At 41.3% G+C, this 15,615-nt stretch overlaps 1 pseudogene; it reads right to left on the bottom strand.

Moving 5' to 3' along the window:
- LOC141287954 (NACHT, LRR and PYD domains-containing protein 3-like) overlaps positions 1-15,615 on the bottom strand; it is a 55,172-nt pseudogene that overhangs the window by 20,026 nt on the left and 19,531 nt on the right.

Below are 15,615 nucleotides of genomic sequence, written 5' to 3'. Positions count from 1 at the left end.
GGCAGCGAGCGGATCATGAAGAAAGGTCAGCTGAATTTGACACTTTATGTTTCAGGCTTGAAATCGCTGATACAACCTTTAACCAGAGTTTATGTATCACCATAGTCCTTAAATTATGGCTTGGTCAGAATTAGTTTGTCCCTAAAATTGAGAAAAAATACTATAATAATGGTAAAGTTTCAGGTCTTTTAAGACGGCTTTTATTGAGAATATCAACTGCTAAGTGTAAAGAGACCTTCTTCTGCATTGCAGCCATATCTTTCTTTTGTCTCTAGACCCTTCAGAAAGAGGTGCACCCAAAGGTAGCATTGTGCAGTAAAGTAGAAATGTGTGTGTGTGTGTGTGTGTGTGTGTGTGTGTGTGTGTGTGTGTGTGTGTGTGTGTGTGTGTCGTCTTAACCATTTTTTAATTGAGAAGTGAGTTAAAGCTTATAAAACCTGATATCAAATTAAAGAAATTGAAGCCTATTTTAAAGTTAAGAAAAATACATTAAAAATGTTTCAAAATGTTAAAAAAAAGTTTTCTTTGAGGGTTTAGGTTTGGTTATAGTATTTATAACCAGCTGTATATAAAAAAGCAGACATCTACAGAATGTCCTCATTTAAACAAACATGTGTGTGTGTGTTTACAGTTAAAACAATATTTTAAAAAGAGTTACTGCAAAAAGATGAATATAATGAACAGTAAGAATGAATCCAGCATGTTCTTCATTTCTCAGTTCTGTGTTGAGCTCAAGTCTGTTTAAAGTCGAGATTGAAATGTTGATTGTGTGTAAAATTGTGTATTTGAGTGTGACTCTCAGTCCTGCAGTATCAGGAGGAGCAGCTCATGTGTTCAATCATTTACAGCTCAATCAGCTGAACTCACAGCAGCAGAAAGAGACTCAACACTTCAGACATACTTTACATTGTGTTTCATCTGTGAGCCAAATATGATCTTACCACAGTCTCTCCAGTTTACAGCGAGGATCCTCCAGTACAGAACAGATCAACTTCACTCCTACATCTCCTAGTTTATTTTTAGTCAGATCCAGATATCTCAGGTGTGAGGGGTTTGATCTCAGAGCTGAAGCCAGAGCAGCACAACCTTCATTTGTGATGCCACAATCTCTCAACCTGTAGAGAAGAATCACACACTCTTCACTCTCTTAGATCTGTTCAGATCAGATACAAATCACAATCATAAATTAATTCTAAAATAATAAAGACATTCAAAAATCTTTCAACACGTGTGCTACAAAAATCTCAATTCATATTGGAAGTTTAATAATAACAGAGGAAAGACGTTCTCCATTTGTCATTTTTGTTAATCACTGTATGATCCACTGATATTGCGGTACAGGATGAAACAAAACCACCTTTAATAATAATTAAAAAAAACTTATTGATTTTTATTTCAGAACAAGGACAGAAATAAGTAGAGAGCAGTAGGGAAAGGAGTATTAATCAAAGAACCAGATTCAGCTAAACCTCTAGTAAATGACTGCTGGGTCAAAAACAGGAGCAACAGACACATTTATATGATAATTAAACACAACACCACCTGTTGACAGGCGGACGTGTCAGCAGGCGGATATAATACGTAACCTTCCCAACGCCCTGGGGCCCAATGGAGGGGGTTCCACAGGGATGCCAGTTGAAACTGAAGCAGGGGTTGGGGGGCGGCGCACAAGAATTCTTTCCATGTGGAAATGAAATTAAATTCAATATATCCATAAAGGTTTTTAGGGATACACAGGGAAACAGCAGCCTTCTGGCTGACCGCTGGAAAAATACTGAGAGATATTGCCACAACCTGCGGGGCGAAGGAGACGCGGCAGGAGCACAGTCAGAAACTACTCCGCATCTAGCCCTGACTGCGGGGTATGGAGGACCCGGGGGCCTTCTGAAAAGTGTGTTAATGTATTGTATTATGTCCTCAGTACTTTGTTGGACCTCCTTTTGCACTAATTCCAGCATCAAGGCGGTGATCAGCCTTTGACACAGTTAAGGTGTTATGTAGCCCAAGTTGCTTTGATATTGGCCTTCAGCTCATCTGCATTTCGGGGTCTCTGTTCCCTCATCTTCCTTTTGACAATACCTCATAGATTTTCAATGGGGTTTAAGTCAGGCGAGATTGCCGGCCAATCAAGTACAGTTATTCCATGGCTATTAAACCAGGTACTAGTAGTTTTGGCTTTGTGGGCAGGTGACAAATCCTGATGGAAACTAAAATCATCATCTCCAAAAAGCTTGTCAGCAGGAGGAACCATGAAGTGCTCTAAAATTTCCTGGTAGACAGCTGCATTGACTGTGGACTTGATAAAAGACAATGGACCCACACCAGCAGATGACATGCTCCCCAAACCATCACTGACTGTGGAAACTTCACACTGGACTTTAAGCTGCTTGACTTTTGTGCCTCTTTGGTCTTCCTCCAGTTTCTGGGACCTTGATTTCCAAATGAAATGATAAATTTGCTTTCATCTGAAAATAGGACTTGGGACCACTGGGCAACAGACCAGTACTTTTTCTCCTTAGCCCAGCACAGACGCTTCTGACGTTATTTTTGGTTAAGGAGTGGCTTGATGCATGTAATTCTCCAGCTGTAGCCGCTGTCATGCAGACGTCTGTATGTGGTGGTTCTTGATGCACTGACACCAGCCTCAGTCTACTCCTTATGAAGCTCCCCCAGATTTCTGAACCACCCTTGCTTGACAATCCTCTCAAGGCTACGGTCATCCATGTCACTTGTGCACCTTTTCTGGCACCTTCCTCTTAACACTCTGTTAATATACTTAATACTGTGCTCTGTGAGCATCCGGCTTTTTTTTTGCAATTGCCTTTTGAGACTTTTCCTCCTTATGGAGGGTGTCAATAATGGTCTTCTGCACAACCGTCAAGTCAGTGGTCTTTTAGACAATTTAAAGGCTGAGGAAACCTTTGCAGGTGTTTTGTGTTAATTAGTGTCACGGTTCACGGATCTGCCGTGTTCTCACGTCTCGTGATCTGTTGGTTTGTCATGTGATCGTGTGCTCGCTCAGCTGAGCTGCCAATCAGTCCGGCACAGGTGTTTCCCATTACCTTCAGCCTATAAATACTCACCTAATTCTCTCTCTCCTCGTCCGATAGTTCACCTGGATGTCGCAGTGTTGGTTCTGTCTTCGTGTGTGTCGGTCTTCAGTGTGGATTGTTTGTGTTTGGATTTCGTCGTGTCTTCGTTTGATCAGCACCTGGATTACACCACCACGGGACTCACGCCACTTCACTGCCTGCCATCTAACCCCTGCCTCACCCAGCCGAGAGACTTCATCACTGACTGTGTTCACGTTCTGTCATTCAATAAATTCTCATTCACCTGCATTTGCTTCCTTCATCATTTCAGTTTCGTCACAGAACTATCGGACCATCATGGAAGCAGCAGGCACCCCACAACCCACTCTGGAGGATTATGTTCAGGACTGCATCTCTCGGCTGGAGAAACAGGAGAAGAGCACGAGCGATGTTGGTTCCGCGATCCGTGCTCTTGTGGGGCAGGTGTCCGAGCTGACCCAGCGTATGCAACAGCTGCAACTTCCCGCTGCGCCAGTCACGCCACGAGTTCGTGTGGATCCTGAGAAAGTTAAGGCTGTGGTGGATTGGCCAACTCCAGATTCCCGTAAGGCCCTACAGAGGTTTCTGGGGTTTGCCAATTTCTATCGGCGCTTTGTTCGCAATTTCAGCCAACTAGCCTCGCCTCTGACCGCCTTGACCTCCCCCAGAACTATGTTCAGGTGGTAAGACGCAGCGGAAGCTGCGTTTGCCAAACTGAAGAGCCGCTTCGTTTCGGCCCTCATTCTAGTTACCCCTGATCCATCACGTCAGTTCGTGGTGGAGGTTGACGCATCAGAGGTGGGGGTAGGTGCAGTCCTGTCCCAACGTTCGGCCACAGACGACAAAATGCATCCCTGCGCGTTTTATTCCCATCGTCTGTCACCTGCGGAGTCAAATTATGATATTGGTAATCGAGAGTTGTTGGCAGTCAAGTTGGCATTGGAAGAATGGCGTCACTGGTTAGAGGGGTCGGGGGTACCTTTCATTGTATGGACCGATCATAAAAACCTCGAATATATCAGACCTGCTAGGAACTCTAGGCAGGCTCGGTGGGCATTGTTTTTTGGACATTTTAACTTTACACTTTCGTTCCAGCCTGGGTTCCAAAAATGTCAAACCCGATTCTTTATTGCGAATTTTTGACCACTCCGATTGCCCGTCCACTCCCGAGAGCATTTTTCCAGAGACGCTTATCGTTTCAACTCTCACATGGGAGGTCGAAGCGAAGGTTAAGACAGCCTTAGAAGGGGTAACGCCTCCGGTCGCTTGTCCACCGAACCGCTTATTTGTGCCAGAGGAATTACAGTCCGAGGTTATTCAGTGGGGACATTGTTCTAATATTGCTTGTCACCCAGGAGTTAATCGAACCTTACATGTGGTCAAGCAACGATTTTGGTGGCCTCTCATGGCTCGTGACGTTCGCAGTTTTGTCTTGGCTTGCTCAGTTTGTGCCATTGGTAAGACTTCTAACAGACCCCCTGATGGGCTCCTTCAACCGCTGCCGGTCCCTTCAAGACCCTGGTCCCACATCGCTCTAGATTTTGTCACCGCCCTCCCGCCCTCTCAGGGCAACACGGTAGTTTTGATCGTGGTGGACCGGTTCTCGAAGGCGGCCCACTTTATTCCCTTGCCCAAATTACCCTCTGCCTCTGCCATTTGTAAACAGCGGTGACTGTAGTTGACCATGTTTTTCAGTTACATGGCCTCCCGACGGACGTGGTCTCCGACAGGGGACCCCAATTTGTGTCCAAATTTTGGCAAGAATTCTGTAAATTACTGGGGGCAACTGTTAGTCTCTCTTCGGGGTTCCACCCTCAGACCAATGGTCAAACTGAGAGAGCCAACCAAGATTTGGAGAGAACGTTGTGATGTATGGTCACCAGAAATCCTTCCTCCTGGAGCCAACAACTCTCAATGGTGGAGTATGCCCACAATTCGTTACCAGTATCATCTACGGGCCTATCACCATTTGAATGTAGTTTAGGGTACCAGCCACCAATTTTTCCTAGTCTGGAATCCGAAGTCGCGGTCCCCTCTGCCCACGCCTTTGTTCAGAGGTGTCATCGCACTTGGACTAGAGCCCACGAGACTCTACTCCAAGTGGGAGAGCGCACCAAGGCCAAAGCTGATCGCCACCGGTCGAGGCCTCCCGTATACGTCATCGGCTCTAAAGTGTGGCTTTCTACCAAGAACATTCCGCTCCGATCCGTGTCTAATAAACTTGCTCCTAAATTCATTGGCCCATTTCCTGTCACCAAGATCACAGGAGGATTCATCCCGTCTTTCATGTTTCCAAAATTAAACCCGTGTTTTTCGCACGTATTAATCCGCCAGCCCCGGTTCCCCCACCGCCGCGACTCATAGATGGGGAGACCACCTATTCGGTCAATCGCATTCTGGACTCTAGGCGGAGGGGACGTGGATACCAGTACTTGGTGGACTGGGAAGGTTACGGTCCGGAGGAGAGAAGTTGGGTACCTGCCAGGGACATCCTGGATCACTCTCTTATTGATGATTACAATCAACATGTAAGGGGTTCTGGGAACGTCATGGGACGTTCCTAGGGGAGGGGGTACTGTCACAGTTCACGGATCTGCCGTGTTCTCACGTCTCGTGATCTGTTGGTTTGTCATGTGATCATGTGCTCGCTCAGCTGAGCTGCCAATCAGTCTGGCACAGGTGTTTTCCATTACCTTCAGCCTATAAATACTCACCTCATTCTCTCACTCCTCGTCCGATAGTTCAACTGGATGTCGCAGTGTTGGTTCTGTCTTCGTGTGTGTCGGTCTTCAGTGTGGATTGTTCGTGTTTGGATTTCGTTGTGTCTTCGTTTGATCAGCACCTGGATTACACCACCACGGGACTCACGCCACTTCACTGCCTGCCATCTAACCCCTGCCTCACCCAGCCGAGAGACTTCATCCCTGACTGTGTTCACGTTCTGTCATTCAATAAATTCTCATTCACCTGCATTTGCTTCCTTCATCATTTCAGTTTCGTCACAATTAGCTGACAAGATTGGGACACAGGGAGCCTACAATGTTGAACTTTGTCATGATATTCCAATTTTGTGAAATACTGGATTTGTTTGTTTTTTTAGACCAAAAACAACCTTCTTTGTCACAAACATCAATAATCAGTGTATAAATCTCAACAATGGTGACATGCTTCCTGCTGCAATGCATTCTGGGTGCATTATACAAAACTCATTTAGGGCCTCCAGAATGCATTGTGGCATGAGTCACCATTGTTAAGATTCATGAGATTCTTTCTGTGTGTGTCTAAACAATCAGTAGTTTGTAGTTTGAAGTGTTTTGTGATCATTGTGTTTTGAAAATTACAGATAAAATATAAATCTGACTAGATCACGGCCAGATCACTACATGATGATATCTATCAGTAAACAGCTAATATCATCTGATCACATTTTTTTCTTGTTGTTTTAGCCATAATTAACATAGTTACACTAGTATAGTCACATTGCCCAACTACAATAAATGCCTATTAATGGGGAAATCAAATCAAACTATTATTTTCAAACAGACATCAACATTTAAGAACAAAAAATTCAATCTGGTTTATAAGTGAAGCTGGTAATGCTGTTTTTGGAGATATTTAATGACGCTGGAGCTTGACATCAAACAAATGTTGGATTTTCACTTTCAACCAACATTTGACATCTGAGCAATGTAAGTCCAGATCAAGTGTAATGGTAAACTTTATTAAAATGTTAGAGGATAATGATGTAAAAATGTTCAATAAACATTCTGGGAACTCAAATAAAACTTGCTGCTGAAAACATTCCCAGAACATGAAACAATTCTAGCTGGGTTTACATTTGATGTGAATGTGTCGCATTGTACAGTATTCAGACGCACACCCCTAGTCCAAAGAATAATAAATGCATCACTAGTTTTCAGAACACACAATAGTTTCTTCTCATGTTTGCAGCATAAGAGACTGAATGTAAATGCAGATTGAGTCTCTGACAGCAGGTGGAGCTGAATGAACAGCACAGATAGCACAGTTACTACAAAGCAGCACAACCCTCTGTTTGAGACGCTGCTTGTCATGGAGACGAACACAAGTCAAACAGTATTTACATGTTTTCAAACAGCCATTCTGCATTTTGTATTTGTGATTTTCAAACAAAACTAAATATTTAATATTTATTTTCAAACATTTGTTTACATTTATACATTTTAATCTGGACTAAATAATGCCAGCCCAGAAAGTATATCCTTATTAGTTGAAAATGTTCTGAGTCTTTAATATTGTTCTTTATACTTTGTTCTTTTGAACTTTAATCTGCCTAAAACATTGTTTAATTTATAAATTGTATTGTACTTTACTGTATTTAAATGTTAAGGTTCTACTTGTTATTTGAAAATGTCATTTAACTTGTTATAGAGGATAAAACTGAAGTTTAGTTTTTTTAAACTGGTTTTCAATACAATATAAAAACTCATGCTTTATCTTCAGTTACCAGAATCTTTCTTTTTTTGCAGAGATAAAACATTTACAATTTTCTAATTTGTGGTTCTAACATTTATATGAAGGATTTACAGAAGACAATAATGCGTGATTATGAGAGATGATCTTACCTCAGTGTTTTCAGTTCACATTGACACCTGTAGAGAGATGAAAACATACTTGTTAAACACTATGAACAGAAAAAAAGGAAAGAAAGAAATGGGACATGATATGGACTCCGGCTAATTTCAGTTCAAGATTCTGCACAGGCTCCATATCACACCACATATGTGACCCTGGACCACAAAACCAGTCATAAGTGTAAATTTGTCGAAATTGAGATTCTTACGGCATCTGAAAGCTGAGTAAATAAGCTTTCCATTGATATATTGTTTGTTAAAATAGGACAATGTTTGTCTGAGATACAACTATTTGAAAGCCTGGAATCTGAGGGTGCAAAAAAAATCTAAATATTGAGAAAATCGCCTTAATAGTTGTCCAAATGAAGCTCTTAGCAATGCATATTACTAATCAAAAATCTAGTTTTTATATATTTATGGTATAAAATTTACAAAATATCTTCATGGAACATCATCTTTACTTAATATCGTAATGATTTTTGGCATAAAATAAAAATCGATAATTTTGACCCATACAATGTATTTTTGGCTATTGCTACAAATATACCCGTGCTACTTAAGACTGGTCTTGTGGTCCAGGGTCACATATACAACATTAAATTAGCCCAACTAACTCCATATTCACTTTGTTTGAGATTGCTGCATAATAAAGGTCTACTGTTCAAGCCCTTGTACTGTACATTCAGATCTTTAGCTCTCTCTAATGGACTTTGTTCCCTTCTATTATAAGATTTGGGCTTTGTTTGTCTGCATAAAATGTATAAAAAAAGAGCTTTACCATGAATAAAACCCATTTAATTTAAGTTAATATTAACTTATTTGTACTATTAAACTAATCTACATCTACATGTTTAAGACACTGGCTAAATACTAGAAAAAAATTTCAGAAATGTAAAAAATAATATCCATAAACCATGGAAGATTTATAATGTTATCATCAAAGTGTGTGTTTCAAGTATGCCTCCGGATTGCTCTAATAACTGATACAATCATTATGAGATTTTGATTTTCTTTGCTTTAACAGTGAAGTGATTGTTCTCAGAGATACTTACTGAACTTTAATCACAGGCAGCAGATACTGAAGAACTTTCCGTTTTTCAGCTTTATTGTTTTCTCCAACAAATTCATCAATATCAAACTCATCCAGCTTCTTCTCTGATCTCAACAACACAAAAACTACAGCTGACCACTGAGATGAAGAGAGTTTGGCTCTCTTTATTGTTCCAGATTTCAGATACTGTTGTATTTCCTCCACTAGTGAATGATCACCCAGTTCATTCAGACAGTGGAACAGATTGATGGATTTCTCTGGAGAGTCAATGATCCTGATCTTCTCCTTGATGTACTTAACTGTTTTCTTATTGCTGTCAGAGCAGCTTCTTTTCAGCTTCATTATTTGTTGTAGGAGAATCTGATGAGACTTCACTGACAAACCCAGAAGGAACCGCAGGAAAAGGTCCAGATGTCCATTTTTACTCTGTAGAGCCTCATCCACAGCTCTCTGATGCAGCTCAGATAATGAAACATGTTTAGATAAATTGAGTTGAACCCAATCCTTAACTTTAGACTGTAAACTCTGTTTGGTGATTGGCTCAAACACATTTCTGTTGTAGTTTATAAAGGAGAGGTGCACATATAGAGCCGCTAGATGTTCCTGAATGCTCAGATGAACAAAGCAGAAGACTTTCCCCTGATACAAGTTAAACTCCTCTCTGAAGATCTGAGTGCACAATCCTGAGTACACTGATGCTTCTGTCACATCAATGCCACACTCTCTCAGGTCTTCCTCATAGAAGATCAGGTTGCCTTTCACAAGCTGCTGAAAAGCCACTTTCCCCAGTTTGAGGATCATGTCTTCATCTGTCAGCTTCTTCTCATAGTCCTTCTCATGTTTGATGTTGGTCTAAAGGATCAGGAAGTGTGTGTACATTTGAGTGAGAGTCTTGGGAATCTCTCCACTCTCTGCTGGACCCAACATCTTCTCTAGAACAGCGGCTGAGATCCAGCAGAACACTGGGATGTGGCACATGATGTAGAGGCTCCTCGATGACTTCAGGTGTGAGATGATCCTGTCGGCCAGACTCTGATCACTGATTCTCTTCCTGAAGTATTCCTCCTTCTGTGGCTCATTGAATCCTCGTACCTCTGTCACTCGATGGACACACTCAGAGGGGACGAGATCAGCTGCTGCTGGTCTGGAGGTGATCCAGATGAGAGCAGAGGGAAGCAGATTCCCCACAATGAGGTTCATCAGCAGCACATCTATTGATTTCTTTTTGTTTGCATCCCACAGAGTCTCATTCGTTTTAAAATGTAAAGGAAGACGACACTCGTCCAGACCATCAAAGATGAACAGCACTCTATATTTGTCACTGGATATTTCCATTTCTTTAGTTTCAGGGAAAAAGTTATGAAGAAGATCTGAAAGTGTTTTGTTCTTCATCAGATTGATTTCTCTGAAAGGAAGTGGAAATATGAGCTGGATGTCCTGATTATCTTTCTCTTCAGCCCAGTCCAGGATGAACTTCTGCACAGAGACTGTTTTTCCAATGCCAGCGACTCCCTTTGTCAGCACAGTTCTGATGGCTTTGTCTTGTCCAGGTAAAGGTCTAAAGATGTCACTGAATTTGATGGCTGTGTCCTCTGTTGCTGTTCTCCTGGATTGTGTCTCAATCTGTCTCACCTCATGCTCATTATTGATCTCTCCACTCTCACTCTCTGTGATGTAGAGCTCTGTGTAGATCTCATTCAGGAGTGTTGGGTTTCCCTGCGTCGCTGTTCCCTCATACAGACGGCCAAACTTCTTCTTCAGGTTTGATCTAAATGTCTTGAGGACTTCATGACTGCAAAATTAAAATACTGCATTATTAATAAACTAATGAGCACAATGTGTTTTCTGTATTCTGTATCATAATCAAACAGTAATTTACAGAAATATTAGACCTGAGATCAGTCTTTGTATCTTCACTTTTATAAACTAATGTCTGATTCATAGACGCGTCTCTCCTCATAGACACACAACTGGACTCTGGTTCTGGTCTCTTCTGCTGAACTGAACTATAACAGAGATAACAATACAACAATCACTTTAAAGAGCACTTCATGATCATTTCATTTACACTGTTATTATAAAAATGTTTACATTAATGGACTATATGCAGAGAGCATTCTTTAGCTCTACTTATAGCTGATATACAGCTGTAACTCTATGACTGAAATAATTGATAATAATAAATAATAAATGTTTGACTGAAATAATTGAGCTGGCTTATCTAAAACATGGAAGTAACTGTGCATATTAGTGATGCTCCGATTGATCGGCCACCAATCATGATCGGCCAATATTGGCTAAAAATAGCTTGATCAGCGAACCCCAAAAGCGCCGATCATGTGACGTAAATTACTCGCGCTACTTTTTCACACGTGCATGCACGGCGCACAGGTAAACAACAGCAGAGCGGTGCTTACCAGTGGCAACATGAGTTTTTCAAAGTATCTGATAAAGACTAGTGTTTTTTCATATCGTCTTATTGTCAGCCTGTGAGATCGCCGATACACAATACTATCATGCTAATTTATTTAAAGGTGCAATGTGTAATATATAAGATTATCTCTAGACAGAAATGCAATATAATATACATAACTATTTTTTTTAGGGGTGTATAATAACCTTACTTAATCATTATGTATTTATTACCTTAGAATTAGAAGTTTATATAGTTATAGTGTATGTAGTTTATATACATACACCGCGGGTCCCCTCACATGGAAGCCACCGTTATGTTTCTACAGTAGCCTTAAACGGACAAACTGCTCTACAGATCGCGTTTCATCACTGTTTAGGGATGCAAACGGCGCACCTTTTGGCGGATGCCGGCTTTTTCATGGCTGTGTGGGGGACATGTGTGAATCGTGAAATTCTGTATTAAAATTACTAAATAAGTAAACGCTGTTACAGTCCATGAAACATAGGAAACTTATATGAAAAGAAAACAGTGAGTCAGAAAGCTGTGCACGTCAGCCAATTGGCTGCACACTATTATCTGCTGCCGGCTGCTCTTCACTGCATTACATGGATTTCCATCAGTCCGAGATCCTGGAATTTTGTGCCGCGCCTGGTCTGTTTGCAAAAGAGGTAAGATTAACCATGTTATTCGATATCTTCTAATCATATAATTTCTACCATTTGCATCGTGTAATGTTTAGGTAGTCCTAATGTGTCATTACGTTTTATAATAACTATGCCAGGTTCATCTGTAAGATAGTGCTAGCTAGCACATTTTAGATGACTGTAGCAAAAATACAGTCGGATTTTTTTTAACCTTTTTTAACCTTGTTTGTTGTGTCAGGCAGTTTAATAGTATTCCGGATACTTATAACTCTACCCCCTTTCCAATGTGTAGCCTAATGCTAACGTTTGGTTAGGACTTGTGCTAGTTTGAGGCTAGCAGCTTGTTGACGTCTGAACAGTAACGAGCCGCTGATCTTGGCTTTTTCACGAATGCAACCAGAAGTGCCAAGTGACTTTTCAATAACACCTACCACCATAAGGGCGAGGAACTGATGTGTGGGCTTATCTTAACAAACCGCACTGCTGTTCATACATTTTAACTGTACATTTTAGGGTTGGGCATCTAAGGTATAATGCCAATCCGATACGCATCTCGATACAAAGTATCCGATCCGATATATTAACGATACATTTGTGACATATTGCGATGCAATACGATACGATTCACACCCATATCACGATACGATGCGATAATTCAGCACTAACTAATTAGATCAAGTTTATGTGATGATGTGAAAGAGGATGCGGTGCCAGTGAATCAGTTTGATTATTTATTAACCAAGTAAAACCAAGACTTTTTGATTATGTATATATATTTATTTATATTATATATATATATATATATATATATATATATATATTAGACAGATTTAAAGCTCCTGAATTCTTTAATTCAGACATTCTAAACAACTACAGAGTACTTTTTCTAAAGTAAGTGAACCTGCCAAACAGAACAACAGGGAGATGCCAAAATACCTCTCACTAAACCTGTCCATTTGAACTGGACTGACCGAATATCTGCTGTTTGTATCCATCATAAAATGAACATACAAATGAAAAATACAGCAAATACATACTATATCTGTTGATGCTGGTGCTCATATGTGCATAAACACCACTGACCCTTACAAGATCCACCTCTATGGGTGAGCATCCATTATAAAACACCCACAAGACATTTGTGACACTGTCACACAGGACACATGTTTTAACCTGCTCGATATATTATGATTTTATGTATATTAGGGCTGCAACGATTCGTCGACGTTGTCGACAAAAATCGATAATAGAAATAGTCGACAATGAATTTCATTGTCGATGTTGTCGCCAGACAACCGAGTGAGGCATCTTTCTGCCGAGAGTCGCACATACGCAGCTTCTATGCTGAGCGATAACATACAGAAATGGCGGCGTCCAATGCAGCAGCTGCGCGTACCAAAACACGCCCGTTTCACACATTCTCCGTCTGCAGTGCGTTTTTTTTTTCCCACACCCATGTTAACGGATTAGAACGTTCACAATGTACGGACTGCAAACGCGTTCTGTGTGAAAGCAAAACGAGTCTGTGCTTCTTCTGCACCGCATACGTAACGCACACGGACTGTAGACGCACTGCAGACTGAGTATGTATGAAACAGGCGTAAAGTTTGGGAGCATTTTAGCCTGCTACGGCGAATTAAAATATTACCTGCATGGTTTGTAAAGCAGTCCTTGCGCATCACGGCAGCACCTCTGTGATGCACGAACATTTAAAGAGAAAGCACGTCGGACAGTTGAATGAAACGGAGTTTGGCTGGCCTCGGTAAGATTTAAATAACATGGAAGCCAATACGTTTTGTTTTGGATATACATTTTTGTTTACTGTTTTATTGCTGCTGATGGTTTACAGGAAGAAAATGTTTACTTGATTTTAATTTATTTTTTCTTATAAAACAAATGTGCCTGTCCATTAAAAAAATTATAGAGTTTCTTAATTTATGCATTTATGTCTGTACTGACCGAGCACTGTGCCTAATTGGTTTTAGACAGGGCATTTTTATTTACTTTTAGTATGAATTGGCCTATCAGCAGCAAAATATGCATTTTTCATTGAAGTACCCCCTTCTTTCTTGTGTTTACTATAATTTTCCACATAATTAAAGCAATCTCATGCTAAATTTGAGAAAAATTGAATAATTATCCGATTAGTCGACTAATCGTTTCAATAGTCGGTGACTAGTCGACTATTAAAATAGTCGTTAGTTGCAGCCCTAATGTATATTTGAGTTTTAATAGGTTTTCATGTTGTCTTAGCCATTTTATTCCTCTTAACCATTTTAATGTGTGTATGTCTTTAAATGAGTCTGGGTCTGCCTGTCATGTGATCAGTCACATGACAGGAATCAGGAACAAAACAGTATAAAGGAGGCAGCATGTCAAACAATCAGGGTCACTGACCAAACACTGGATTGTGGAGTTTCTTTTAAGGACTTACCATTCCAGCATCACTTTTATTGGACAACACTTCTTTGGATTGTATATACACCGGTGGACACTTTTTACTTGGAGCTTTCAACCAACTAGGATTCTTAAGGACTGTTTTAGGGTATGATTTGAATGGACAATCTGCTTTTAACAGCCTAAGTTATTCTGGTTTTACTGTGTTGTTTTAGTTCCTTGTGAATATTGTAAATACATTTATTTATTCACTTCACTTTACTTTTGTCGTTGTCTTATCTTTTTAAAACACTTATTTTACCTCACACAGCCTAATCTGACCCCTTTTAAATCTAAGTAACATCTACCAATAAGGCCGATCGTTACATATGGTGGCCCGTACGGGGAACGTTAAAAGATTTTAAACGCTGTGTTGAGAAGAGTGTTTTAAGATGATGACAAACCACATTAATGCTGCTTCTTTTAATACATCTGCTGTTTTTAATGATGAACGGGTTTTACATCAATGTGAGTGTGTACAGCTTCGCGCTGAGGTAGTTGCTCTTAAAAACATTGTTTTAAAACTGGAGAAGGATTTTAAAGACTCTGTTGAAAGTAATATTAACCGTGAAGTGTGTTTTAGAGACGCTGTGGATTTTAAATTTGCCAAAATGGAGGAATCTGTTAAGGATGCCGTGGCGACACTAGAGAGAGAGGTCTTCGACTGTTTTAAGAGGAGAGACAAGAAATGGGCGAAACAACTGGAACAGCAAAAGGGTCCAGAAGCCGCCATCTCTCCTCCTACTGCAACGACCAGCCCAGTGCCTCCCACGTCAACCCCTGGCTTTCCTCCGGCTAACCATCCCAGCACCTCAGCTACTTCAAAGACCATCAACATAGCCACTGATGGAGAGTCCTGTGCCACCACTCCAACCGGGCCAGACTTCGACACCATCTTCTCCATCCTCCCCTTCTCCAGAGAGCAACTCAGCAGCACGCAGGGTGATGACGACACTCTCCAGGGACTTTCCATCTCTCCATCCACTCCACCGACCAACGGGATTGAAGTTCTCGACCACCAGGGCTTGCTGTATCGGCGGATCCAGAAGGGGGACGGCATCTACAAGATTCAGCTAGTCATCCCCCAGGCCCTGGTCCAGCTAACGGTACAGCACTTTCACCAGAGGACAGCAGAGAAACACCATGGACGTCTAAAGACCCTTCTGCTGATCCTGGGAGTTGCCTGGTGGCCTTCGGTCCGCAGCGACGTCTGGACATTCATCGAGAGCTGCAAGTCGTGTGGTGTGGAGGCCAAGGACTGTGCCGTCATCAACCCTACCAAGAACCCACCTCATCCACCTCAACCCCGTTCATCAGCACCTTCATCATCCATTAAAGAGACCCGCAAGCCGGACAGGAGGAAACGCCAGGGGGGCTGGCGGAC

Source organism: Garra rufa, chromosome 16, assembly GCF_049309525.1.
Source record: "Garra rufa chromosome 16, GarRuf1.0, whole genome shotgun sequence".
Taxonomy (NCBI): Eukaryota; Metazoa; Chordata; class Actinopteri; order Cypriniformes; family Cyprinidae; genus Garra; species Garra rufa.
The sequence above is the reverse complement of the archived record's forward strand: the minus strand, read 5'-3'. Positions and strand labels throughout refer to the sequence as shown.